The sequence below is a fragment of the Hemicordylus capensis genome, chromosome 4 (assembly GCF_027244095.1).
Source record: "Hemicordylus capensis ecotype Gifberg chromosome 4, rHemCap1.1.pri, whole genome shotgun sequence".
NCBI lineage: Eukaryota > Metazoa > Chordata > Lepidosauria > Squamata > Cordylidae > Hemicordylus > Hemicordylus capensis.
The window spans coordinates 90,668,262-90,694,908 of NC_069660.1; the positions used below are offsets into that span (position 1 = coordinate 90,668,262).

Below are 26,647 nucleotides of genomic sequence, written 5' to 3' on the forward strand. Positions count from 1 at the left end.
TGCAGACCTGCCCTCTCCATGCCTGCAGTGCTTCTCACTGGCTGCCTCTCTGAGCACCAGCCCTGCCCCTCCTGTCTCCAATGCAGCAATGATGTTGCCTGGCAACAGCGCCATGTTCCAACCCGAGCTTGTCAGCCTGTCTGGCAAAGTCACACAGGTGCATTTCCTCTCCCCACTCTGTTGCTTGCCCCCCCCCCCTGGTAAGCAAGAGGGAAAGGGGAGGAGGTGACAGGACGGTCACTAAGTGCTTTTATTCCCTGAGAATGAAGCAAACACACACAAACACACACTCTTCAGGTGGCAACATAAGCAGGGCACCCCATTAGAGCACTGTGATGGGCACACATGTGAGGGTGGGGGATACCCAGGGTTGGGTTTTAAAGGCAGCACCAACAAGGGATTCTTGAACAGCCAATTTCTATTTTTTGAACAAATAGGTAGGGGAAGGGGGATCAGCCCCATCCCCTTTGGGGTATCTGTGTGGTCCCTAGGCTTACTCATGAGAAGGGCTGGGCAGCAGGATCAGCATTGCCCCAGTAAAAGGAGCAATTTGACATCTGTGATGAGGATGGATGCTGATCCTGAGCACACTGCTCACTCATGGGAATGTAAGGCCATGGGGACACCCCCTCACAACTCATGAGAAGAACCGTCTGTGGAGACAGGGGTGTCAGGCAGAACTGCTAATAAGGCATGATGACAAAACAACCCTTTCTCTAGGTACAGCTTTCTCATGAGAGTGCCAGCCATGAGGGCTCTATATCAAACCAGGTTGATCTTATCAAACCAGGTTGATCAGAAAATCCAGGGGGGCAGGTTCCCCAGTAACTGCTCTCCCTGTCTTGGCAATTGCCACCAGTAGTAGTTGAACTGTGCCCCCTGCAAGACTGTCTGCCCAAGTGGACATGTGCATCCTTGCTTATGCCCTGAAATGGCAACCCAGCTTTCCTGGGGTCACTGAAATTCAGGGTTCCCCTGTCCAGTGATTCCCTGCAGTGGTAGATGTGCATATGGCACAACGTGGGCCTAAACCCGGGAATTCTGATTAAAGATCTATCCCCACACCCGTGTTCCCCCTGTCCACACTCAGAGCTAGGCTATGACACATGGAGCATCATAATCTCCTTTGGGTCCATGCAAGGCTTCCCAGGAGAGTGGAGGGGTGTAGAGCAAAAATTCTATCATTAACCAGAGAGAGTGGGGGGGGGGCCATGCAAGTGGGGTCCCATTTGTTAGGTTAGTTCAACTCATGAGTACACTGGTTGACAGAAGACTGAGGGTGTTTGCCCTATGTTTCTCCCCAGTACACTGGCCCTCTCACAAGAGCACAATTCCACTGGCAGCAAGCTGCAAGGGGAGCAGCTGTGTAGTTTAGTCTGCACAGACTGCTTTCCCAGGGATGAGCCCTTGCAAGAGCATCCTAGGTCATGGCAGGACAAAGCCACCACCAGGAAAATACTGCCCCAAAGAGCTTCCCCCCCCCGCCCAAATTGTGCTTGTGCGGGATAGATTTGTTGTGGGGCTTTTAGGAGGCGGGCAGTGCAATCGCTGTAAGAAGCACTGGCATGGCATGGCATGGCATGGCATGGCATGGCATGGCATGGCATGGCATGGCATGTAAGGGATTGAAATGCCCGTTGCCTACCGAGGGTGGGTGGACCATTCCAAAAAGGCATGGTCACGTTCAGCATACCCCCTTTAAGATTGTGGCCAATTGCTGCTGCATTGGTGATGTGCTGATGTTTTGCCCACAGTCTGGTGATGCAAGCACTATGGAGCTTGCTGGGATCGGCCTCAGCAGACCAGGAAGAGGGAGGGGATGCCCTCTCCTGAAACCAGAAGCTGCCAGACCACGGATGTATGAATGTCTGTAATGCAACTTACGGTTTGTAATTGAAATTGTGGGTTTCACGTTATATGTGAATATGGCCTCTCTGTGCTTAGTGGAAGCACTTCCTGCGATGATTTCCTGGTATAGAGCAGAAGTAGGCTGATTGTTCCCTCTCAATTTTTGCTTTGAGAAAGTGTCAGCAGTAGAGTGTTTTATTCTAGACATTAGTAGAACAGGGTGTTGGTTTCACTGCAGCAGCTGGATGATACAGATCTGCATGGTGACAATGAAACTTGCAGAAAGGTAGGATGGTGTAACAAGAAGCTGAAATCAGCTGAAATGAGGCAAGGTTCACTGGTGTTAGTGAGGCTGCAACCAGCTCTGTCAGAAATGCATAAACATAATGCTGAGGCAGGCCACAAATTGACCTGGAAGATTGATTTCATGGCCTCAGAGAGAGAACATTAACTGTCTAAAACTTGAGTCTGAAGGTGTACTTCGCTCTGGGCTTTCACTGCTCTTTAGATCCAGAGTCTTTGCATCAAAGGTCATCAAGTTCAGCCAGTATATGATCCAAGTTAGAGGCTTGTCAGAGGGAAATTTCAGAAACAAATCACCCTGCAGCAGCAGCAGCATTTGTTCCAGGTAGTTTAACAGGCCTGGGGTGCTTTGAAACAGGCCTGCTCTTTATGTTTTGGGGAGGTGTGACGCTTAAAAAAAAAAAAAAGGAATGTGCCAGGCTCAGAATAGGAATTCATCTTCAAAACCAATCTTAATTATTCCAACTGATTTACCCACTCCCTCAAACATGGATGCAGGCTTATCATCACCAAAAACAACAATTCTGTCTAACTCTAACTTGGAACTCAATCTGTCCTTCACAGAAGAGGCTCAGCAGCAGGAAAGTACCAAAGCGTTGGCTAAAGTTCTCTACTTCCTGCTTAGCGAAAAGATTATATAAATTTTTAGCCCAGTATATAAACCCAGACCAGTCAGGTTTTATAAAAGGGAGGCAGATTGCAGATCCCATTTGTTGCATACGGAACTGCATATATTTCATTAAAAGGAATAACATCCCCTCAGCCATACTCACCTTAGACATGTTCAAGGCTTTTGACCGGCTGTCATAGTCTTATTTGATTAACTTAAAGGAACATCTTAAAATGGGAACAGGATTCACTAAGATCATCAGATAATTATATAGTGATTCTTACACCACTGTTCGAACAAATTCCTTATACTTGGAAACATTCAGTATAAAAAGGGGCACAAAACAGGTATGTTCGCTTTCTCCTTGTTATTTGTACTCGCCATAGAGCTATTAGCTCAGGCTTAAGAGATAACCACCAGATTAAAGGACTGACCATTAATAGTACTGCACATAAAATCAGCTTCTATGCAGATGATATTGTCTTAATATCAGAAGATCCCTTACAGGCTATTTCTTCCACCCAGGAAGAGTTGTTAAATTTTGAAACAGTAGCGGGTTTAAAAATCTTTCTAAAGAAATTTTGTGTAATAGGATCAGTACCATGTCTCAAAAGGGCATAATTAACTCGTTGGCCATCACCAAAACCTCCAAAAAGATATGATACCTGGGAGTGTATATTTCCAAGGCTCTTACAAATCTCAAAAATTTGATTTCACCCCATTATTAAAATCTATCAAAAGAAAGATTCGAAAGTAGAAAGGGCTTTACCTCTCCTGGCTGGGGCAGGTAGAAGCATTTAAAATGTATTTACTTCCCAAATTATTGTTCTTGTTTCAAGTTTTACCAATTACTATATCTGCCAACACTCTGCAGAGATGGCAAAGAATTTTTATCTCTTTTATTCATACTAACAAAAAACCAAGGCTTAGATATAGCATTCTTTACACAAAAACAGCTAACGGTTGTTGATGAGCAAGATGAGGAATCAGAAAATAGGAATATGCCCCCAGTTGACGTTAATCAATATATTCTCTGGGGTCAATATGGATGTGTCATCAAAAAAATTTGTGGTGTTTATTGTAACTGATGCCAGGTTAGCTATAGCAAAGCACTGGAAAAATCAAACCATGTCAATGGATATCTGGTATAAGCATCTAAGGCATATTGAGATCTCAGAAAAATTACATTAACTCTCTAAGACTTGAGTCTGAAGGTATACTTCACTCTGGACTTTCACTGTTCTTTAGAGCCAGAGTCTTTGCATCAAAGGTCAAATCATCAAAGATCCAAGTTAGAGGCTTGTCTGAGGGAAATTTCAGAAACAAATCACCCTGCAGCAGCAGCATTTGTTCCAGGTAGTTTAACAGGCCTGGGGTGCTTTGAAACAGGCCTGCTCTTTATATTTTGGGGACGTGTAATGCTCTTTAAAAAAATGGAATGCCATTTAAAAATATGGATTTTCTGGAAGATATAGGTCAGCCTGCAAATACCTGTTTTACATATGAATACAATGAATATTTATATACCGCTTTTCAACAAACATTCCCAAAGCGGTTTAGATAGATAGATAGATAGATAGATAGATATGAAATGGCTCCCTGCCTCCAAAAGGCTCACAATCTAAAAAAGAAACATAATATAGTCACCAGCAACAGCCACTGTAGGGATGCTGTGCTGAGGTTGGATAGGGCCAGTTGCCTTTCCCCTGCTAAATAAAGAGAATCACTTTGAAACGGTGCCTCTTGCTCAGTTAGCATAGTAACAGGTCAAAAAGAAAAGAGGAATGGAAGCTGGAGAATCAAGTTAGTTTCCTTTTTTGAGATATAGTGAAAAGCTTTAGTCTAGCATGTCTTAGAGTTCATTTACATTGAGCTTAATTCTGTACATTAGTTCCTTTCCTGTTACCTACTGCTCAGCCCTATTGCTTTCATGGCACACTGGCTTATTAGGAGAAGGCACCTGTTTGTAGGCTACATCTTATACAATTCAAAAGTTTGTATAATTAATCAGCTAAAGGTAAAGTATGCCATCAAGTCGATTTTGACTCCTGGCACCCAGAGAGCCCTGTGGTTTTCTTTGGTAGCTAAAGTATAGTAAAAAATGTGTGAACCTCTTCTCACAATCAGTGAGAAGAGCTTCTTCTGCATCTGCGGGGAGAGCAGGCTTAGCCTGCTCTCTCTGCAGATGATCAAACAGCAGCCCTGGGCGGCTGGATCGGCTGCTCACACAGCTACTGGCTCTGTCATGCAGCCAGCGGGGGCTGCGGGGGCCGCGTGGCCCCCAGAAGTTCCAGGATGCCCCGCGCAAGTGCACAGGGCATCCTGGAGAGACCCCAAAGTCCGGGAGGCTGCTTTCAGCCTCCCAGCCAGGGGTCTACTCATGTCTCGCCGCATGCCGTGGCAACACACGAGCAAAAAGATGAGGTTAACGGAGTGCTCACTCAGTTAACCTCGTCTAAGGGGAGGGGCATTGATGGAGGCTAGCTGCCAGGAGCTGCATGGCTCCCGTTGCAGCACACAATTGCCCCAAAGCGGGCTAGGCTCCTTTAGCCCACTTTTGGACGATCGTGAGAATAGCCTCAGTGTCTTTCAAATGTGAGAAGGGTCAGCCACAAGCAGCAGGCTTACATCTTAGAAACACTCTAAGGACCTTCCCCAAAATTCACATATACTTACCAGCGCCCTTAATGACTTCCAGTTGCCTAATCTATTCAATGCATATTAGGAATCAAAGCAAATGTTCTCTCCCAAGGCAAACCTACCTTGCTGCACCCACACAATCAATCTTGAACTTCCTGATGATATGGTTATAAGTGCTAATACGGCCGCGCAGTAAATGCTTTGCAGAATGGTCTCAAAGGAAACATTGTCTTTTAGAACCAAGGGTATTCCAGAAGGAATCCAGTCCCAAATAGAGGGATAAGACAACACACAAATCTCTTGCAGGCTGTGCTAGGGAGAACAGAGTATTTTACACTTTGATCTCTCTTGAGCAGCAAAAATCACAGATTTCCAGTTTCTTATAAACATGCCACATAAATCCATGGGGCTCTTAGAAAACAAACACTGTAGACATATAACACAGCTCCAGATTCCAACAGAGGCTGTTCTGTATTTGTATTTCCCCCCACAGCAGTTTCTAAAGTGCAGAGGAGTTTGCAAATTGTATCACGCTGTTTCCCGCTACACAGCTCAGGTTGTTGTTTTTTTCCAGCTGGATAGGGAGCTGATTAGATTTGCTAGGGAACTGTTTTGGCTTCTGCAATGTTTCCCCACGTCTAGCTCATTTTCTGTTGACACTTCTAACCTGGTTTTCTGGTTCCTGGCAGGGTTAATTGGCAGGCCCAGCAGGGGAAAAGGAATGCCTCCACTCCCTGATAGCTTTCCTTTTATCCTTGGCTTGCTGTCCAGTCCACTGTGAGCCTGATCTCCTGAAAGGGTTATCTTGTAGCTCAGCATAGAGGTTATTCATTATCATTCCCAGTGAAGCCCACTGTTGGCTTTCATTGTGGCCTTTAATGTTACACCACAGTCACGAAGGTGGGACCTACAGCTGCAGAAGGGTTCTTGTCATAAGATAACATTGGCACAAATGGCAGCTGATTTAAGCAGCACTATTTAAGACTCATTGAGCAGAGAACGGCTGCTCTAGCTCTCAGAAGAGATTCTTGATCTAGTCAGCCATTAATGAAAACAGACCTTTGGGAATGCTCTCAGTTTCACCCACAGGGAGCACTTTGTTCCTTGTAGGGGGCCCATTTATGTTCAACAGCCCAGATGACTAGAGAATTTCAAGAAATATAATTGGCTATAAAGTAAGATGGTCAGAACAAACATCAGCTTGCTATGGATAGCCATAAAATTATAATCTTTAACGTGAATCATGATGAAATGGAGTGGCATAACATAACATAAATGCAATTGCATAATACAGGAACTTGTAGAACAAGGTTTAAAATGCACAGAGCACTGAACAGCTCAAGGCTGAAATACTTTATTCTTCTTCAGTCTGCCCCCATTTTTTTTTAACCTATTAGATATGATTGCATGATGTGGCACACTGAGACACATAACCGTTTGTCTTCAGGCTTACTGAAGAAATAGAAAGTTACTCACTTTGAAAATAATGGGAGCTGTTTTCCTAAAAGGGATATTTATTTGTGTAAATTGATCAGGATGCTTTTAAGGAAAAGCAGGAAGATGTTTTCCAAATGGCAGGGGGAGAGATCTTTTTTGAAGGAATATATTCCTTAAACCAGCTCTGCTGAACCCCAAACCCACATGGGGCTGGTTTGGATAAGTAGTGCCTGGTACATACAATAAGGTAGGGGATGTGCCAAGAGTGCACCTTCCCTGATATCACAGGAAGACATCCTGACATGCTGTTAGGGCATCCCTTAATTGTGTGATGGGATGTTCATCTGAATTGCCCCTCTATGTGCACTCCAAAACCCTGGTTTTGGAGCCCATATAAAGGGGTGATTCAGATGAACACCCCCCCCACACACAATTAAGAGACACACCAATAGTGCATCAGAACCTCCTCCTGATCACATGACCCCATCCTAATCATGTGTTGTGGCTGGCGTTTATCTGACCTAGCCCATGCATGTGTTAAAGTGCCACAACTGGGAACGAGCCTCAGTAAACTCTGGTTATTGCATGCATGCATACATATGCATTAATTTGGTACAAGTACCAGGATTTGAGGAGGCACCTAATCAGCACTGATGGAGATGCATCCCCAAATGGAACAAATCTAGTTTTAATTTTCACTTACAGTGTGTGTACCTGCAACTGAGCAGGTGCCTGCAATTGAGTTCAGTTGTGGACTTGGACTCCAGTATTTCTGCAAGGTCTCTGAAGGAGATGTCCAGCAATCCCTCTTGCACTATTAAGTTGGATCAGTTTCAGTCTGAGAGCCAGCGTGGTGTAGTGGTTAGAGTGCTGGACTAGGACCAGGGAGACCCGAGTTCAAATCCCCATTCAGCCATGAAACTAGCTGGGTGACACTGGGCCAGTCACTTCTCTCCTAGCCTAACCTACTTCACAGGGTTGTTGTGAAAGGGAAACTCAAGTATGTAGTACACCGCTCTGGGCTCCTTGGAGGAAGAGCGGGATATAAATGTAATAATAATAATAATAATTTTTTTAAAAAATCTGTGAAAACTGCTTGGGTCAGTACGGCCTACCACTTGTTCTCTGGATCCTTGCCCAACTTGGCTGCTTCTATATAGCAGGCAGATTGTTGGAGGTGGCCTAGTTAATATCATAAATGCATAGCTGAGGGAGGGTAGGCTGCCTCCATGTTTGATGGAGGCAATGGTTTGACCGCTTCTTAGGAAGCCTTCCCTGGACCCCTTAGCGATGGATAATTATAGGCTAATCTCCAATCTCCCTTGGTTGGGTAAGGTGATTGAGAGGTTGGTGGCCAACCAGCTCCAGGCAGTTTTGGAGGAAACGGATGATCTAGACCCATTTCAAAATGGCTTTAGAGCTGGCTACAGGGTTGAGTCAGCCTTGGTCGGCCTGATGGATAACCTTTATCGGGGAATCAACAGAGGGAGTGCGACTCTGTTGGTTCTTCTGGATCTCTTGGTGGTATTCGATACCATTCACCATGGTATCCTTCTGGATCACCTGGGGGAGTTGGGGATAGGGGGCACTGCTTTGCAGTGGTTCTGCTCCTATCTCTTGGGTAGATTCCATATGGTGGAGCTTGGCGACAGCTGCTCCTCAAAACAGGAGCTGTTATATGGAGTCCTTTGGGGCTCCATTCTGTCACCAATGTTATCTACATGGAACCGCTGGGTGAGGTCAGCAGGAGATTTGCTATTGGCCATTATCAGTATGCCGATGACACCCAAATCTATGTCAGATTCCTTTCACTGTTTTTGACCAGGATTTGCTACACATCACTATATTTACTCAGCCCCTTTTTATGGGAAAACACACTCTTTCTTTATATAACTGGTGCCTCACAAAAGCAACATGTGTTGTAGATATTTATACATATGTCTTTATTCTGTATTTTAAAAACAGTCAATAGAAAGAGTGCAAATATTTCAAGTACTGTGCCTGCACTCCAGAAGTGCTAGTAATATAGGAAACACGTTGCTGATGATCAAGGTGGACTCTTTTGCAAAGGTGCACCATTTTTGTAGGCACTTCACTACAAGAACGCACAACATGGGAAGACTGGCCCCACCCATGTTAAATTGCACAACATACGGGCCTCTAGCAAACAATCAGTTGCACCCCCTCAATGCCATTCTTAATTAATGTGGGTTTCTTTTCCACCCTATATCAAGCTTCAGGGCAGGTTGCAATAAATCCTTATTTCTCAACCTTGTGAAGTTAACTTGTTAGACTGAGTGATAGTGGCTTTACTGAGGCCACCTAGAAAGGATCTGGAGGGGGTGGAACGTGGATATCCCATATCCAGACACAAAGTTCTATACATTGCAATGTTGCATTTGTGCTACTGACACCACTAGTGCAGCACAATGATTTATCCACACAGCTGTCATGCCCATTTGGTAGTGGGTACTAAATCTATGCTACCTAATGGCGCAGAGGAAAATGGCTTGCCTAGCAAGCATGAGGTTGCCGGTTTGAATCCCCACAGGTACCTATATCAGGCAGCAGTGATATAGGAAGATGCTGAAAGGCATCACCTCATACTGCGCAGGAGATGGCAACAGTACACCTCTCCTGTATTCTAACAAAGACAACCATGGGGCTCTGTGGTCACCAGGAGTTGACATCGACTTGATGGCAAGCTTTACCTTTACTAAATCTACATTTTAAAATCCATGTTAGAAGTAATAATGGCTTCACAGAAATATAGTTGCTGGAAGTAATAAGGACAGCCCTGCTGGATCAGGCCCAAGGCCTATCAACATCCTGTTTCTGACAGTGGTCCACCAGATACCTCTTGGAAACCCACAAGGAGGAGAAGGCAGTGCCCCTGCTAACTGGGCAAAGAGGCACCTTTTAAAAATGGTGACTCTCTTTATTTGGCAGAGGGAGAGCAACTGGCCCTATCCATCCCCAGCACAATAACCCTCCACTTACTGTTGCTTGCTGGTCACTGTCGTGTTTTGTTTTTTTTAGATTGTGAGCCCTTTGGGGATAGGTGTGTGTGTGTGTGTGTGTATATATATATGTGTGTGTGTGTGTGTGTGTGTGTGTGTATACACACACACACACACACACACACACACACACACACACATACCGTTTTGGAAACTTTTGTTGAAAAGTGATATATAAATATTTCTTGTTGTTGTTGTTGCTGCTGTTCTTGCTGTTTCTTTCCTGCAAATAAGTCTAGTACTCAGAGGAATCCTGACTATCCTATAGCCTATAGCTATCAAGACTAGTGGCCAAAGATAGACCTGTCCTCAATGAATTTGTCTAAGCCTCTTTTAAAGCCATTCAAACTGTTGGCCATCACCATATCCTGGAGTGTCAAATGAGCTACACAGTGGGTTATAATGTAAAATACTAGCTAAACATTTGCAGGTTTTACATTGTTTTCTCCTACCTTATGGCGACCAGCATTGGTATCTACCGCTGTATGTTTGCTTGTGAGGGAAGACAGCTCAACTAATCCCAAAGAACTTCCCATAAGAACTCTCATAATATTACAAGGCAAAAAGAAGCCTGAACAACAACTGTGAATCAATAGTGGACATCAGTGGACACCAAGGGGCAAATTACAACAGTTTTGGTATCAAGCAAATATGGTGCCTGGAAACTATCCTAAAACGATGCCGTGAGAGTTTTTGAATCTGTGGAAAGCTGTGTTGATTGCTGTTTTGACAATAAATAATCCCAGAAGGGAGTTACTGAACAGATTGCAGCACTGGAGGATTTTGAAAATGAGAAAATAGAAAGGGGAAAATATTTCCACAAGGGAGTGACAAATAGTATGCCCATTACATGTATGCTGCAGTGGGGAATGACCTTGTAAGGTGAAACAGCTCCTGTAATGCAAAATAGAGATTCATTTTTATCTGTAGGCTCTGGTATGGCCTATTCCCTGTGGAGGACAATAGACACGAACAGCTAAATGGCTGCAGCAAGGAATCCCTCACCTCAAGCTGCTTATAGGAACATAGGAAGCTGCCATATACCGAGTCAGACCATTGGTCTATCTAGTTCAGTATTGTCTTCATAGACTGGCAGCGGCTTCTCCAAGGTTGCAGGCAGGAATCTCTCTCAGCCTTATCTTGGAGAAGCCAGGGAGGGAACTTGAAACCTTCTGCTCTTCCCAGAGTGGCTCCAACCCCTAAGGGGAATAACTTACTGGACATACTCACTGTGAAGGTGGGGACTAAATCTAGTTTTGCCTTAGGGTCAAACTATAAGGTTGTGCACACAAGCAACATACCTGGCGGGTTGGAGAGCTGGCAAGGACGCAGGCTCCTGCCTGCCTCTCCACACACGATCAAATCCAGTTTGCAGGCTCTGCCGCTCGCCCAACACACGATCAGTGCTGCAGGGAGAGGCAGAGCAGGGAACCGGAAGAGGAAGTCATCCAGCATACCTCGATGCACTGAGCCAGGAGCACAGTGCATTGAGGGATCCTCCCTGAGCTGGGTGCTCTTGCTGGCTCTGCATGCAGCTTGAGCACACAAACAATCCTGGTGCCAGGGTTAAGGCCTAGGTTGTGCAGAGGCCAATGGCGCAGGCACGGTGGCCTCCAAAATGGCCGCCGAGCTGGAGGGGGAAGGCCTGAACGGGCCGAAGAACCGGCTGGCCAGTATGGGCATCAAGGGAGGCCAGCCTGGGGAGGGGGAACTTCCACGGACCCCCTGCCACCTCCAACAGCTCCCCCAGAGGGGATAAGTAAAAAAAATCTTTCTTTTTTGAAAAATGTCCAAATCCCCCCACCCCCGAAAAGTAGGGGATGTTCAACATCGAACCTGTTTGCACATCCCTACTGGGCTGCCCTAGCCTGGGTTAGGCTGCTCGTGTGAATAAGCTCTATGTATTGCATTAATAATGTGTTTCACTTGGAGAAGCTTAGATTTTCTGAGCTAAATAGCAGCTGGTGGTTGGAGGCAAATCCCAAATGGATTCGTAGTAGGGACAAAGGGTTAAAGCCCCACGACCCTTCCTGTCATCTGCCATCCCAACCTGGGTCATCTCCCCTGCAGCTGCTTTTTCTCTTAGAAAAACTAATGTGTCAATGCCAAGCATGTTTTCAATTTAATATTAAAAACATTAACATCCATGTTAATGGGCCCTGGAGCAGAGTTGAAAAAAGTAGTAGCATTTAGATGTGTCAATAGCATTGTCAGATGTCAATAGCATTTAGAGTTGGTTTCAATGTTGAGTTAGTGAACGGATAAATGTGTTACCATCAAAGTGTTTGCTTCTGTACTAGGGATGTGCATGGAACTGGCCAGCCCAGTTTGGTTCAAATCCAAACTGGATTCGAACTGCTCCCGGGTGGCTCAATTCAGGCTCGAACGAGCTCAGGTCCAGTCCAGTCTCCGAGCTTGCTCGATGGCCATAATTGTAAAGAGCCCCTGGTGGCGCAGTGGCAAAACTGCCGCCCTGTAACCAGAAGGTTACAAGTTCAATCCTGACCAGGGGCTCAAGGTTGACTCAGCCTTCCATCCTTCCGAGGTCGGTAAAATGAGTACCCAGAATGTTGGGGCAATATGCTAAATCATTGTAAACCGCTTAGAGAGCTTCCAGCTATAGAGCTGTATATAAATGTAAGTGCTATTGCATTTGCTATTGCTAAGAGGAATCTAGGATGGTAAAGGGCTGCAGTGGGTTGGGCGAGGGGAAAGCTCCCCCTTTAATATTTAAGAATACACTACTGTGTGGTGGGATGGAGACAGCGAGGGCTGAGGGGTGGGGCAACTTCTCCATGTACAAAGCCCCCAAATTGTCTGCAGACCAGCCCACATATTCGGGGGGCAGGAGGGAAGCCAGAAGAGTTCTCACCACCCCCATTCCACAGCCACTGCAACCGCCGCCGCCTCATCCCACCATGCAGCAGCTTTAGGTGATAAAAGGGGGGCTTTCCCCACACCATTCCCCCATCGCAGCCCTCGCCGTCCTCCTCATAGCAGCCACTGCCCCCCCATCCCTCCACACAGCGTTCTTCAAAGTTAAAGGAGGAACTTTCCCCTCCCCCTCCCCACCGCAGCCCTTTACTTGCAAAGGGGAACCTTTGCCAGATTCCCCTTTACTTGACCCTGCAGCCAGCTTGCGAGCAGGAGGCTTGGCTTGGTTCGCTGCTGGTCTGAGCACCCCACCGCACCCATCCGGCTTGAGGGGTGAGCCTTCAAGCCCAACTGGCTCAACTGCGAACCAGCCCGTTCACATATCCCTATTCTGCACCCTCACTCTTAGAAGCACTTGTTCATCCTAAAAACAAATTATTAAAAAGATGATACATGGGTCCCCAGTGCTTTGTATCCACCCTCCAAAGAAACATGCTCTGTAAAGACTCTCCAGAGTTACCCATTTTAACGGCAAAGGAAAGCTGAGGGTTTGCAACAAGGTAGTAAGAGTAACAAGCAGAGGCACAATTTGTGTTAAAGCCTTTTTTGTTGTTGAAAGGAATGTTTTCTTTCGGTATAAAGACATTCAAATAGGAACTGAGCTTGGCCTCCTGAAAAAAGAATGTTCAGACCTACCACTCCCTGCTTTGTAACTCACCTCACAATTTCAGCTATAATCAACTGCAGTGTGAAATGTTCCTTAAATATTGAAGGAATGCAAAAGCACCTGTGACTGCAAGCAATGCAAGGAAGATGGTGGAAGGATTTTTCCTTTTATTAAATGCTAATTTAAATCCTGCTGCATACATATACACTTGCTGCTAATCCTGAATTCACATTGGCAAATGTGTCCACAATTGGGCTTCTATGCTAAAATCACTATTGAGGTCACCTTTATATCAATAAAAGGAAAGGGGGGGGGGCAATTTAATTTTATTCATTTATATCTATGCAAACTACTTTGGGAACATTTGTTGAAAAGCAGTTTCTAAATATTTGTTGTATTCATATTCAATAGCTCTCTGCTCTTCAGCCATCTCTTTCCTCATCAATAAATCCAATAATGGTCCTGGAATCTACTGAAAACCTCAGTAAAATTTCCCTTCATATCAAAAAGGAAATGATGGTTTGCCATAACAAAGGGATGATTAGGAGAGGAGAGCTGGTCTTGTGGTAGCAAGCATGACTTGTCTCCTTAGATAAGCAGGTTCTGCCCTGGTTGCATATAAATGGGAGACTTGATATGTGAGCACTGTAAGAAATTCTCCTTAGAGGATGGAGCCGCTCTAGGAAGAGCAGAAGGTTCCAAGTTCCCTCCCTGGCTTCTCCAAGATAGGGCTGAGAGAGATTCCTGCCTGCAACCTTGGAGAAGCAGCTGTCAGTCTGCATAGACAATACTGAGCTAGATGGACCTATGGTCTGACTCAGTATATGACAGCTTCCTATGTTCCTATGTTGTTCCTATGATTATAAAACAGAAGCTGGTGAACACAGGCTTCATGCTGGCATGGTCTGTCATGCTCCCACTCCACCTTGATGAGGATGTAGCCATGAGAATAGAATGTAGCACCAGACACAAATCTGTTTATAGCAATTTGTAATCCCAAACAAGATTATGTGTTGTCTTCAATGCCCAAGAAAAGGAAGAACCTCAGTCTATTAAAGATATAAAATGGACGGTTCCTTTTCCCTAGCTATTACAGAAATGTCCAAATCATCATGATAATCATTGACCATCATCACTACCTGCCAAGTGAAACTGAAGCTATAAAGACAAAAATGAAACATTCACTTTAGTCTTTATTTCCCAGCAGCAAGAAAAATATCTAAGTAATTCTTCTACAAATGTCTTTAGATGCAGAAAGAGAATCCCCTTTGTACCAGAAGAGGGCACTTTAACTACAGATAAATGAAATCTATGCTGTTTAGGGATGACCCAGGAATGAAGGTGATGGAGGGAAAGGAAAACTACTTTGTTATCCCCTGGGATTTGATGGGAATTGACTATAGGGATACAGAATGATGCACCAAGCTGGCAATTCACAATAGGATTCTCTATTTTCCTGTTTACTTTTAATACAAAATTGTCACACTGATTAATCAATATATGCATTACATAGGAGACACACTGTAAGAAAGACAAAGTGATGGTACTGTATGACACTGTGTTACATTTTAAGTCCCTCTCAGAGAAAATTTAGACCCTAGGGAAGTCAATGGCCACGGGGCCGCATAAATCTCTTAGAGCAGCTTTCAAAACGTTTGACTTACTAAGCCAGGGCTGCTCAGCTTCAGCCTCCTGCAGATGTTGGCCTAAAACTCCCATAATCCCTGGATATTGGCCACTGTGGCTGGAAATTGTGGGAGCTGTAGTCCAAAAACAGTGGGTGAGGGCCAAGGTTGAGAAGGCCTCTACTAAGCCAAGCATAGCTCATTAGCCATGTACAGCAGCTCACCAGACACTTGACAAACCTCCCTTTTATTTTATTTTTTTAACTTTCTTGGAACTGCAAAAAATGTGTGCATAAGGATGGGATTGTCAAGCCCCTTGAAGGGCTCTTGAAGTAGATGAGTGGTGCACTACATTTGTCTAGGTTGTAGTTGGCTGTTTTAGGTGCTTCTCCTACCCCCTCACTAACCCATGTACTCAACAGATTTATGTTTCTTACTTGAACTCTGCCTGAAGGCAAACGTTTTAGTCCAACCATGCAGATTAGTCCTCAGATTTTACTAGCCCACCCCTTTTTACAAGGTAAAAAGTCCAGTGGTAGTGCTGTGCCTCTTTTCATCATTTGAGGCTTGAAAAAATTCTCTCAATTTACAAAAACTTCTCTTATCTTCTTGCCTGCTTTGACAGAGCTCCATATGAACATTAAAACTTTTGCATGACATTGGAGCCACTGCACTATAGTGATATTTTCTATCTGACACACAAGAATTTTAGCCAGTTTGGAATAACTCAAAAGACTGTTTTAAGTTTGTTCAGTTTAAGTGTTAGGTAACAGCCACATAAATAAGCCAGGCACGAAGAAGCTGGGGATAAAGGTACATTTCTCAGACTGGGCTGGCAGCTGCTTTGGTTTATTGGCAGGACATTTATCATCTCAAGAAAAATATTGATGGTTCACAAGATTCACACTTGCCCTAGCCCTGGGCTGAAGAAATGCTGTCTTGCAGGAAGGCTTTGGAAATGGAATCAAACCAAAGAACTATGCCTCAAAAGAAAGGAAGGGGATACAAGTATGCAACAAGAGAGAAGCTGGAAGAGTCCTTGTGTGAAAAGCTGGCTTCAAGTTGCAGTCACTGCACTTTGCCTGATCATGGACAGATCTAAATATTGTGTATCAGTCTCAAAAGCTGCTTCAGCCTCTGTTGATGAACCTACCAGTACATGTATGGGTGTGCTAGTTGCAATATGGGTGTGTGTGGGAAAACCAAGTGTACAAAATTTAATGTCACAGCTGGGCAATAGACCCACTTCTCAGGAATAAGCCGGAAAAGTCTGAAAAAGGTACTTAGATTCAGGTTTATTTGAAAAACAGAAGTCTCATTGGGATTCAGTTTAGGTGTGAAAGAGAAGCGATGCCTGCAGCTGTTTGGAGGGTTTGCTCTGAGCCAATTACAAGCCGGGTCTGAGCACTGGAGTGGGTTTTGGCTCACCCTGCAATGGCCTTTATGGTATAACACGAAAGCTTGCAACAAGCCCAGTGAAACTGCACTAGAGAGCACATTTCCAACCCCTCTTCTCAGTTCCACAATTTGCTACCACCACTGTTTAAAACTGGTTCTGGAATCTGCTGAAATGGATTTCAGGACTGGAAGCTCAGTAAAACTATGGTGGCCTGACATATATGAGGTTGTGCCATATAGTGCACTTTGCCCAAGATGGACAAATGGCCAAACATATGGAAGCAAAGATCCTTGTAGCACAACTCCTGCACTTTGAACTATTCATTAATAGGAAAAGGGCCAGACATACTGAGTTTACCAAGAAATTTGCTATATTAAAGGTGATTTTGTGTCTTAACTTCTTTGATCACTTTCTTAAAATATAAGAAAGACAAATTTCTTAACAAATTGGTATGTTGTCATTAATTAAAGTATCTGGCACACAAAGGCAAAACTGAAAAATGAGCGCATTATTGCTAAATTAAAAATATTGGCTGTGCTCTCTTGTGACATATATACAAAATAGGCATGCAACCTTCCTATAGTCTTTGCAATGCAGATAACAGAAACTATATTAATAGCTCCAAATGTATATGCTATCACAAAAAGTCCCAATGAGTCTCTGTCTTGGTGACTGCTCAGAGGCATGTATGGGGGAAATAGAGAAGGATAGTAGAAAACAGATTACTGGGGACAAACAAGGACATAGCTTGAGAAAACATTATAGGATATGTAGGATCACATATCACTATCACATCAAAGTTTAAATAAACTACCAATCAAATTAATTATAAATTAAATAAAAATCAATTATAAATTAATGCATTGTGAAACAACAATAGCATGGAAAGAAGGTATCTTTCTCAGATAGGACCCACAAGTAGGTAATTGGGATCTTACTGATGGTTTGCTAAACCGACCGTGTTACAAATTTGACAAGCTGGGATGTGGAAGCTGGTGGCATTCTCTAGCATTTGGTTTGCCTGTAATTAACTGATAACTAGATTAATGCTGATACTTACTTGTTCCCCAAAGAGAACAGTCAGAAGATATGGAACTTTCATTTTCCCATTGGAAAAAGAGGAAGATAGAGTTATCTTAAAAAAAATAAAATAAACTACCTCTTGATACCATTCACATTTGGATACTGGGGAAAAGAGGCCTGTGCATGCAGTACAAAACAGTGCATACAGTACAAAACAGTGCATACAGTGTCTAGAAAGGTGTTAGTGTCTATGTTGTAACTGAAGCACCAACTTGAGCAAAATGAGTATGCTAGCACATAATGGGGTGGGACAAAAGACTCATGCCTCCCTGCCCTGTTGCAAGGCCCATCTTGTCCGTACACATTGTATGTAAGAAAGTGGTATGTATGTGTATGTACAGTCCAGTGTACACAGACCATTAATGTGCAATATTAACCTTCATAACACAGTGTTAAGAATGTGTGGCGGGAATGGCAGGCCTGGAGAAGGTGGGTGGGTGGATAAATGAGATCTGGATAAATGAGATCCTACATGTTCAGTCTTTTCATTAAGCTGTGCACTAGAATAAGGTGCAATAAGGCAGCCTAAAGGCATTTTAAAAATTAAAAATGTTTAAATTTAACACAATGCAATCAACTTCTATGATGGCTCTAGAAAGGACATTCTGGAAATTCCATTCCTATAACAAGAAAAAGAGCTAACACTGATTAACATAGTCTTATATGTGCTAGTTTTTTACCCATATGATCCTTTTACCTATAAAATTCACATACACTCATCTGCTGTATTAATTTTCTGTACTTTTAGACTGGAACTACATTCACAAAGATAGTACACGACACAATGCCCTGGAAGATGCAGTGGGTGCACACACTTCTGTTATTAACATATGCCCCCATACACTGTTCAAAGGCTATTTTTTTCTTTATGGTTTTATCTGCGCTTCAAAGAGTGTCAGAAGGACAGGTCCTCCTTCAGCCTCCTTCAGCCAAGCTAAATCTCCAATCTGACATGGTTAGACTGTCACTGCTATTAACTTTGCTCCCCTCAGACAACTTCTGTAGCCAGTAATATCTTTTAAGCCCCGCACTCCATCCATTGCCTTTGAGCTTAGCAGTGCCCTTTCCCTTGCACTTAAGTTTAGCAAGTGTTACTAATAGGAATTTAACATTTACCAAAGAATTATTTTAACTATAAGTTTAATAGCATTTTATGGTTCTCTGAACACCCAAGAGTTTAGCTATCAGTTCCATCTGCTTAGTTTCCTCCCGTTTGCTTATATACAAGAGAAAGGAAAACTACAAGCTTATATAAATAAAAAAGAAAATTGTGTTCCTATGAAAAATGCTCACCATCTTAACAAGGCTTTTCCTTATAAACCTTCTCACAGAAGCAATGTGAAACCCCTAACCATTTCATATTCATTTAACTGCATGCAAATGTAACATTGGCTACTTACATCTTTTGAATAAGATTCCAACTGTGTGGCAAAAATTGCAATAGCCCTTGGGGAGACTCCAAAGCCCAAGGGCCATTGGGCCTTTCCGCTGAGGAGCTGAGCAGCTCATCAGAGTGACAACAAGGGGAGGAAGGGGGGGGAAGCCTTCTTACTCCTCATTCAGCAGTGCTTCAGGAGCAAGCCACAGCTGTGGAAGGAGTGGGTGGAGAAAGAAAGAAAAAAAAATAGGCATATTTCCTCCCCACAGAACCAATACTACTGCTGGTGCTGCTTCCCCCCACTGCACCATCATCACCACAATGGGTGAAGAGAAGTGGAAGGGTTGGTGGAGGGGTGGAGAACTTCTCGGAGCTCAGAAGAATTCTCAGAGAGTGGGTTGTTCTCGCCTCCTTTAAGGAAGGGGGGCTCTTCTGAGCTTCAGCTTGGATGGTACTTTCTCTCCCATCCCACCACATTCAGTGAGGAAGAGTGGACTTCATGAGGGCAGTTGGGAAAAAGTGCACCCCCACATGTTTAGGGAGATGCACTCTTGCACACCAGGAGAGAGGGAGGGTATGGGTGCTCGTGGTACATGCATGTTGTCATCAGAAGTAGTGTCCTAGTTGGACTGTGTTTCCCCTGTAGCTAAAGAAGACAATATTTCCTGTCTCTAGTGCCTTCAGTGTGTCATACCATATTACAAAAGAGAGAAATTTGTATTTCTTATTAGTACCAATTAAAAATTCAGCGTTGCACTGACATACCCTTTAATCAAAGAATATCAAAACAATTTAAGAAAATATGCTGTGGTATTGCTGATAACTGATTCTTTGCTTTATTATTATTACTCGTTCATTATTAATAATAGAATAAGTATTATATTACAATGTCTTGAATAGTAATAATGCAGGCTAACAAAGAGCATGCTGGCACTATGAGTGCATTGCTGTTGCCTTCCAGACTAAGGTAGTGTGGGTACTTGCATGGGGTGAGGGAGTCATTTTCACTGATGTCCCCCACCCCAGAAGCATTCCTTCCAACCCAGAACTGGATCCCTGAAGGTTATGCAGCTCACAGGGACCACTTCTGGGTTGCAAGGAGTGCTTCCAGGGTGAGGGAGATCGCCAAAAATGGCTCCCTCCCCGACAGCCAATGTAGCACTGCTAGTCTGCAGTAGGGATGTGCACAAAACTGGTTTTGCCACCAATGGGACTTATATAAGTAGTAACTTACTCCCCTCCACCCTGCTCTACACTTAGGGAAGCCCTCCTGCCCCTTAACTGGTAAAGGGGAATCCTGACCAGATGCCCATTTAACAGTAGAGTGCTGAACCTGTTTGATTCAAACTGTCAGAAGCCAGTCTGGTTTAAGCCCGACCCTGTCAAGCCAAGCTGGTTAGATGTCGAGCTCAGCTCAAACCAAGCCAGCTCACACACAGCTAGTCTGAAGCACAAGCACGAGTGCTCCGGGCCACTGGTGCTTCATTAGTCAGGATAGAGTTTCCATTACAGGTGGACCTTGTTATCTGCAGGAGTTCTATTTTTGGCTATAGCCATGGATAACAAAACTGTGGATAACAAGAGCTAGAGTCAATGGGGATTGGGGGGGGGTTAGATTCCTGGGAGCAGGAAAAGGGCAAAATGTTTTTAAAAGGCAGAAATAAGAGAGAGGAAGTGATATACCATGCTCTCCAGGTCTCCAGCAATGCGCCCCACCCCCCCGGCAAAACCCCATTTCGGCCAAATTTTCCATGAAAAATTGCGGGGAGGGGGATTAACAAAAGAGCCACAAAATGGCTCCTTTCAGCAAAATAGTGGCTGGAAATCACCTCAGAGGTTATTTCTGGCCGCCTAAGTACCGCAGACACATGGGTTTTAACCCTTTAATAAACCGTGTATACCAAGGTTGGGTCTTCATTGAAACCATGAGTGTCAGGACTACATGTGACAAGGTTCATCTGTGTGTGTGTGTGTGTGTGTGTGTGTGTGTGTATATACATATATATACATTATATATATATATATATACATATATATACATTATATATATATATATATATATATAGAGAGAGAGAGAGAGAGAGAGAGAGAGAGAGGGAATGGCTGTATATACATAGAAGCACGTTTCCACCAGCTGGGTGGGGAGCTGCACATGTAATCCTCTGCCTTAATTAAGCAGATGAAGCTGCACATGTGAAGCCCCCTTTGAAACATCTGGATTCCACTGAGCAGCTTTCTGGAGGCCGGACTTGGCTTCCCCTCCCCATTCCTGCTTCCTCACCAAGTGGCTATGAGATTCTAGGGTGTGTGTGTGTGTTTTTTTAAGGGTTATTGTATGAGCAGCACAGCATGCATGCTTTGTTTCATTGATGCCTGTGTGTTTGCAAATGAGAGTGGGAAAATGATACATTGCAAAATGAGCATATTTTGAACACACAGGATAAAATCTGTTTGTGGGGAAATAATTGTTTCTGTATCATTTTGCTCAAGGTTGCTGAATTATGAAATAATTTGCACATGGCAATGCAATATTCTCAGTGTGTGTGTACGTGTGTGTGTAGGCCTCCTGGTATACAGTTTCCCTATATGAACACACAGAGAGAGATTTCTTCTGGGTATTAGCCAATAGCTGCAATTGAGAACTTATCATTTCTTAACCAAGTTTCCATGGTACCCAGGGATACTGGTGCTTCATAACGTTATCACTATCAAGTAACTTTACAACTCTGCAATTTAACTCTCTGCTTTCAGCAATATTAAGAGACTACAAAATTATGGCTATGTTCTCAAATATCTTGTGCACTTGGGTAGAAGTAGTGTTTGATTTTATCAGAGAACTAGTCTTAAAGCAAAGTTTGCAAAAATGGCATTGAGTGAATGGATGCAAAGCAAGGTTACTGATCCTAAGTCCATGATGACTAAACTTGTCTTTATCTTTATCATTGCAGCAGCACACTGAGTTTTTCCCAGTGAGGTTTCCACTATGCTCTCAAGATTTCTTTTCTGAGTAATTTCAGCTAGCTTAAAGTCTATCAGTGTATATGTTAAGTAAGGATTTATTTGTCCCAATAGCCCACTTCAGACTCCAGGGAAACAGTGTCGAAAGCAGGCCAGAAGTTCCACCCCAGCCAGTCACTGATAGCCTCCTTGTACTTCACATGACTACACTAGTGTTACTCTGAAGAGGTGAATGCGGTATCACTGATGGCAAGTGCTTCTGTGATCGGGAGATTTAGCACCCCAGCCTTTGAGCTCGGTAGCACAGCCCCTAAATTGGCTGAACTGCAGAGTCCAAATCTGAGCTGAATTCACTAAGCTTTGAGTGCTCTTTGAGCAAAGCAGTTTGTGGGAAATTGCTCTGTACTACCCTGGACATTCGATTCAACTTTTTGATTTGTGTCCCTTCTCTGCATGGGCTTGCACAAGAATGCTCTTGTGTCTGACTGCCTAAGAAAACCCATACTCCCTGAGTAGAAAACCCAGAAAGATTGAATCCTTTCCTATACGGGATTGCCACGGGCTGACCCTGTGCCTGATTTCCTGGGAACCTCAGTGCTCCCCTTGCTTGCTGTGTTCCCATGCAAACCCATAGAAGCTTTGGTGTTGCACCAGAACCCAGCTACCTCCACTTGTCTTCCTTTGGCAGAACCTTTGTGAGGAATCCCTCACCCCTCTTGGTGCTGCACACAGGAGAAAGGACAGGTGAAGAATGTCTCTCTATCTCTAATATTCTGTTCTCTCTCTCTCTCTCCCTTCTTGCCCACATTCCAGCGCAAGCCATCAGGTTATTAAAGCCTTCATTCCCCCTCCCGCCATGTCTAGTCCCTGGGAACTGCCTTTATCTATTGTGCTACCAAGGTTGCCAAATATTGCCATTTGCTTTGGTTACATCAATAAACGTTGTTTTTTGTTTCAAAAGGCCTTATCTTAGGTCTGCTGTAGGGGTGTTCACGGAATCATTCTCAGAGGTTCAGTTCTAATTTGAACCAAATCTGAACTGAACTGCTGGTCTACAAACTGGTTCATTAGAACCAAACAGTCATTTGTGTGACCATGCAAATTTGCATGGTCATGCAAATGGCCTCTGTGCATGTGCAGAGGATAGAACTGGATCTCTGCCACCCCACACTGCTGGGGGGTGGGGGAGTGCCGGCGGGGCCTAGAGGGGCTGCTGCCACTGCCAAGCAGCCACCGCCGCAAAAGTGACCTCTCTCTCACTCCCCTCTTTGAACCCCTTTGCTTGTAAAAGGGAATCCTCACCGGATTCCCCTTTACAGGCATAGCCTCACAGACCGGGCTGAACCAAGCCAAACTGATTCAATCTGAACCGGGCACGGTTCGGTTTGAATTCGTACTGCCCCCTTTTGGGGGGGCCAGTCCAGTTCGAGCTTAAACTGGTAGTAGAGGATTGGTTCAAATTGAACCTGGCTCGATTCAAACCAGTTCTGCACACCCCTAGTCTGTTAATCCTCTGGGATCTTCTAATAATGGCATTTTCCTTTGTCCAGGCTTTGATAATTTGTTGTGCGCATCTGCAAATTTGGGTTGTGAGCCAATTCCCACAAATCAGCTAAAGGGATAACTACACTTGTAATAGCTTACATATATCTGGAGCATATGGGGTAACAGTGATTTGCCTCTTCAGGCTGCTTGCACTGGTGAATGTTGCATGATTTAGTTGCGTGGCATGACTTGGCTGTTTTGGCCAAAATGGAGGCTTGCTGAAAGTTCAAAATGGAGGGGAGGCTGTCTAGTAACAGCCACACAATATCATCACGTAATAGATTGGGACCACTCTATGAATGAAAAAGTACTTCTAATGGGGAGTGGCAGGGGGGGGGGCTGCCATGAAGCAGCAGCACATGGGGAAACAATGGCAGTGAACAGATTAGAACATAAGAACAGGCCTGCTGGATCAGGCCCAAGGCCTATCTGCTCCAGCCTCCTGTTTCACACCATGGCCCACCAGCTGCCTCTGAGAAGCCCACAGCAAGAGGTGAGGGCTCTTGCTGTTGCTCCCCTGCAACTGTTAGAAACACTAAGTTGTTTTTCTTTGAAATATTCTGCCTGCCCTGTCTGAAACTCTGTTTTTAGTCTGAAAATTGAAGTGGGTGATCATTCAGTACAGCCCTCATCAACAGCATGGTCCTATTCAGGGGCATAGCTATAATTGAACAGGTGGCCGGGGGTGGGGGGAGACGGGGACAAATGTCTTTAGGCTCACGAGGGAGGCAGAGGGAGGCCTTGGAAAAATCCCCCTCTTTACTCTCCCCAACAGCCTCCCTGACTAAGTGGCAGGCTGCTGGCTCCTGAATGGAGTATGACGTGTGTGTGATATTATTTGCATAGGAGTGAGAGAAAGGGCATGCCAAGAGTGTTTTGTTTTTCACCAAGTCCATATAGTTTTTCAATAAGAAGGCAGGAAGCCCAGAGGCCCATCTTCACTTCTTGTTCCAGGGCCTACTTCAACGATGCTAGGCCCCGGTCCCATTTCTAGAATGTTGTTCCCTATTCCCGCACATTTGCTAGGGTACATTCCACTGATTTCATTGTAGACCTATATCAGGCTTCATAAATAACATCAAGGTCCAATAGAATCTGGACTAGCACCATCAAGTTATAATTCCTTACTCTCAAGTACAATTAGTTTATAAAAGGGCTAATCTCATCAGAATTTTGGCATGAAATCCTCCCCCCACCCCAGGTCATTTAATTTTTCAACAATGTTATTTAATTACCAGTTAACAAACACGATCATAAAGAGTTGCTGCAACCTAATTAGCATGAACCCTTATAGGGTATTTTTTGTTTTGTTTTGTTTTTTTAAGAAACATGCTTTTGGTTAGCTGGACACATCTTGAATAAAAGGTAGAGCAGGAGGGCGGTGAGAGAAACCTTTAGAAATAAACCAGCAGGTGCGAACTAGCGTTAGGGCAGGGCAGCGACGTGGCTCTGGCCTCTGGGCTGCCCTGAGGGATGCCAGGCAGAGCGCTGCCACCCCGCTCAGGATTCCGGGTGGAGCACTGTTGCTTGAGGCAGCTTGCAGGTGCTGCCTTAACACTGGTAAGCACCTGCTGGTTTATTTTTAAAGTTACCAGTTACCTCTCCCCAGGCTTGGACTGGCCCACAGGGAAAGAGGGCATATTCCCGGTGCGCCCCACCTGCACTCGGCAGCTGTGAATACTCCCACCCTTAATTACCCATTCTGCTCAGAACCCGGCGCCCTCTCCACATACATTCCACTGCCCTCTCAGGGCCCTCCGTCCAGCCCTGCCTCTCACTGCCCCCCACCTCCCACCACCCTGGCACTGCTCTCACCGGCCTCTACTGCCAGAGACTTTAAAGGGTCTCCCTAGTAAATTAGAATGATCTGATAGGAGTGACAGCAGGGAAACTTACGTTTTGTGTACAATTTCTAACCCACACGGGAACTCTAAATCCCATTCCCATAACCGTGCTTATTTTTCCAGCCTTCCTTTCATGGTTCAGCAATCCCTAACCTGAGTTCCCCTCCTTGTCATATTCAAAACCTATTTAGTTAGGTGTATTTTTTAATAAATGTCTTTGCGATCCAAGGATTGATATTTGGAAGAGTCATGGGATTTATAATGATTCAGGATTCAAATGAATCACTTTGCAGGCCAATGTTCTTGCTCCAGTTAACATGCCTTCTGTGGGGATGATTTGTCACGAGCTTGCAACCTTAAGCATAGGGCTGCATCTTGAGTGTTGAGGAAACTTTCTTCCACACTTGGGAGCAGCCCATCATTTCCAGATTCCCACCCGCATTGGCTGGGGTTATGAAAGGTGAAATGTAACATCAAAAAATTGGCAGGGAATAATGACTCACAGTAATTCAAAGAAAGGCAGGGCTTCTCTTTTTTGGGAGATTTATCACTATCTGAGTAGAAGGAAGGAAGGAAAGTTACATCTATGCACATTAACGTTTTCAGCATTGATCCATGGTTTAAGCTAACATTTTCATGTATGCTGCTCAAACCAATTTGTTCTACTTTTAGCATAGCAAGGTCAGCCTTGCTTATGGAAATCAAACTGCTGTCTCAGCCTTTCTGTACATCATCTCCAAAGATAATCACTGCTATCTACAACTTATTTTCTGCTCTGGCTGGCTGATGGCAAGGATGTATGAAGCAACAGTGATGTAACTCCTTCTGCATAAGACAATCCTGCACAGGTATCAAGAGTTCATCACCAAAGAAAATAAAAGAATGGATGACTCTTAACAGGGAACTGAGTACATATTAGACGTAAAATATAGAGACAATGTATATACAATCAATTGAAGCACTAACTCACTTAACAGTAACATTGTTCTACTGCTGGGCTGAGGAGGGCAAGTGGGGGAAAGGCAGGCAAGAGAGCATCTACCTTCTCTCCAGATGATCCAGCAGTAATCCAAGCTGTGCGGCTCTTGTGCCCACACAACTGGCACTGCTGCAAGCTGCTCAGTGTTCTGAAGGCCAGGAAAATGTGTCTCAGCCTCCAGATATTCCACAATGTACCACGTGATGAGTGTGGTGCATTAAGGGAATCCCCCATAAGTCGGGTCCTCTAGGCACCTATGCTCAGGCTCTGTGCAGCCCGAAAAATCACATGACCCATATCTGGGTAAAAGAGCACACTCGCGCCCTGGCTACCTGGGTAGGCAGCGCTGGGATCAGCCTCGATCCAAATGCTTCACACGAGCAGCCCTACCGAGGTAGAGCTATCCAAGCCTGAGTAGGGCTTCTCATGTGAACAGC

The 26,647-nt window shown here is 44.4% G+C and overlaps 1 protein-coding gene across 2 annotated transcripts in view; it reads right to left on the minus strand.

Annotated features, from left to right (window-relative positions):
- The window catches only part of AGBL4 (AGBL carboxypeptidase 4), a 1,553,201-nt gene that overhangs the window by 98,480 nt on the left and 1,428,074 nt on the right, over nt 1-26,647 (minus strand). The window lies entirely within an intron of this gene.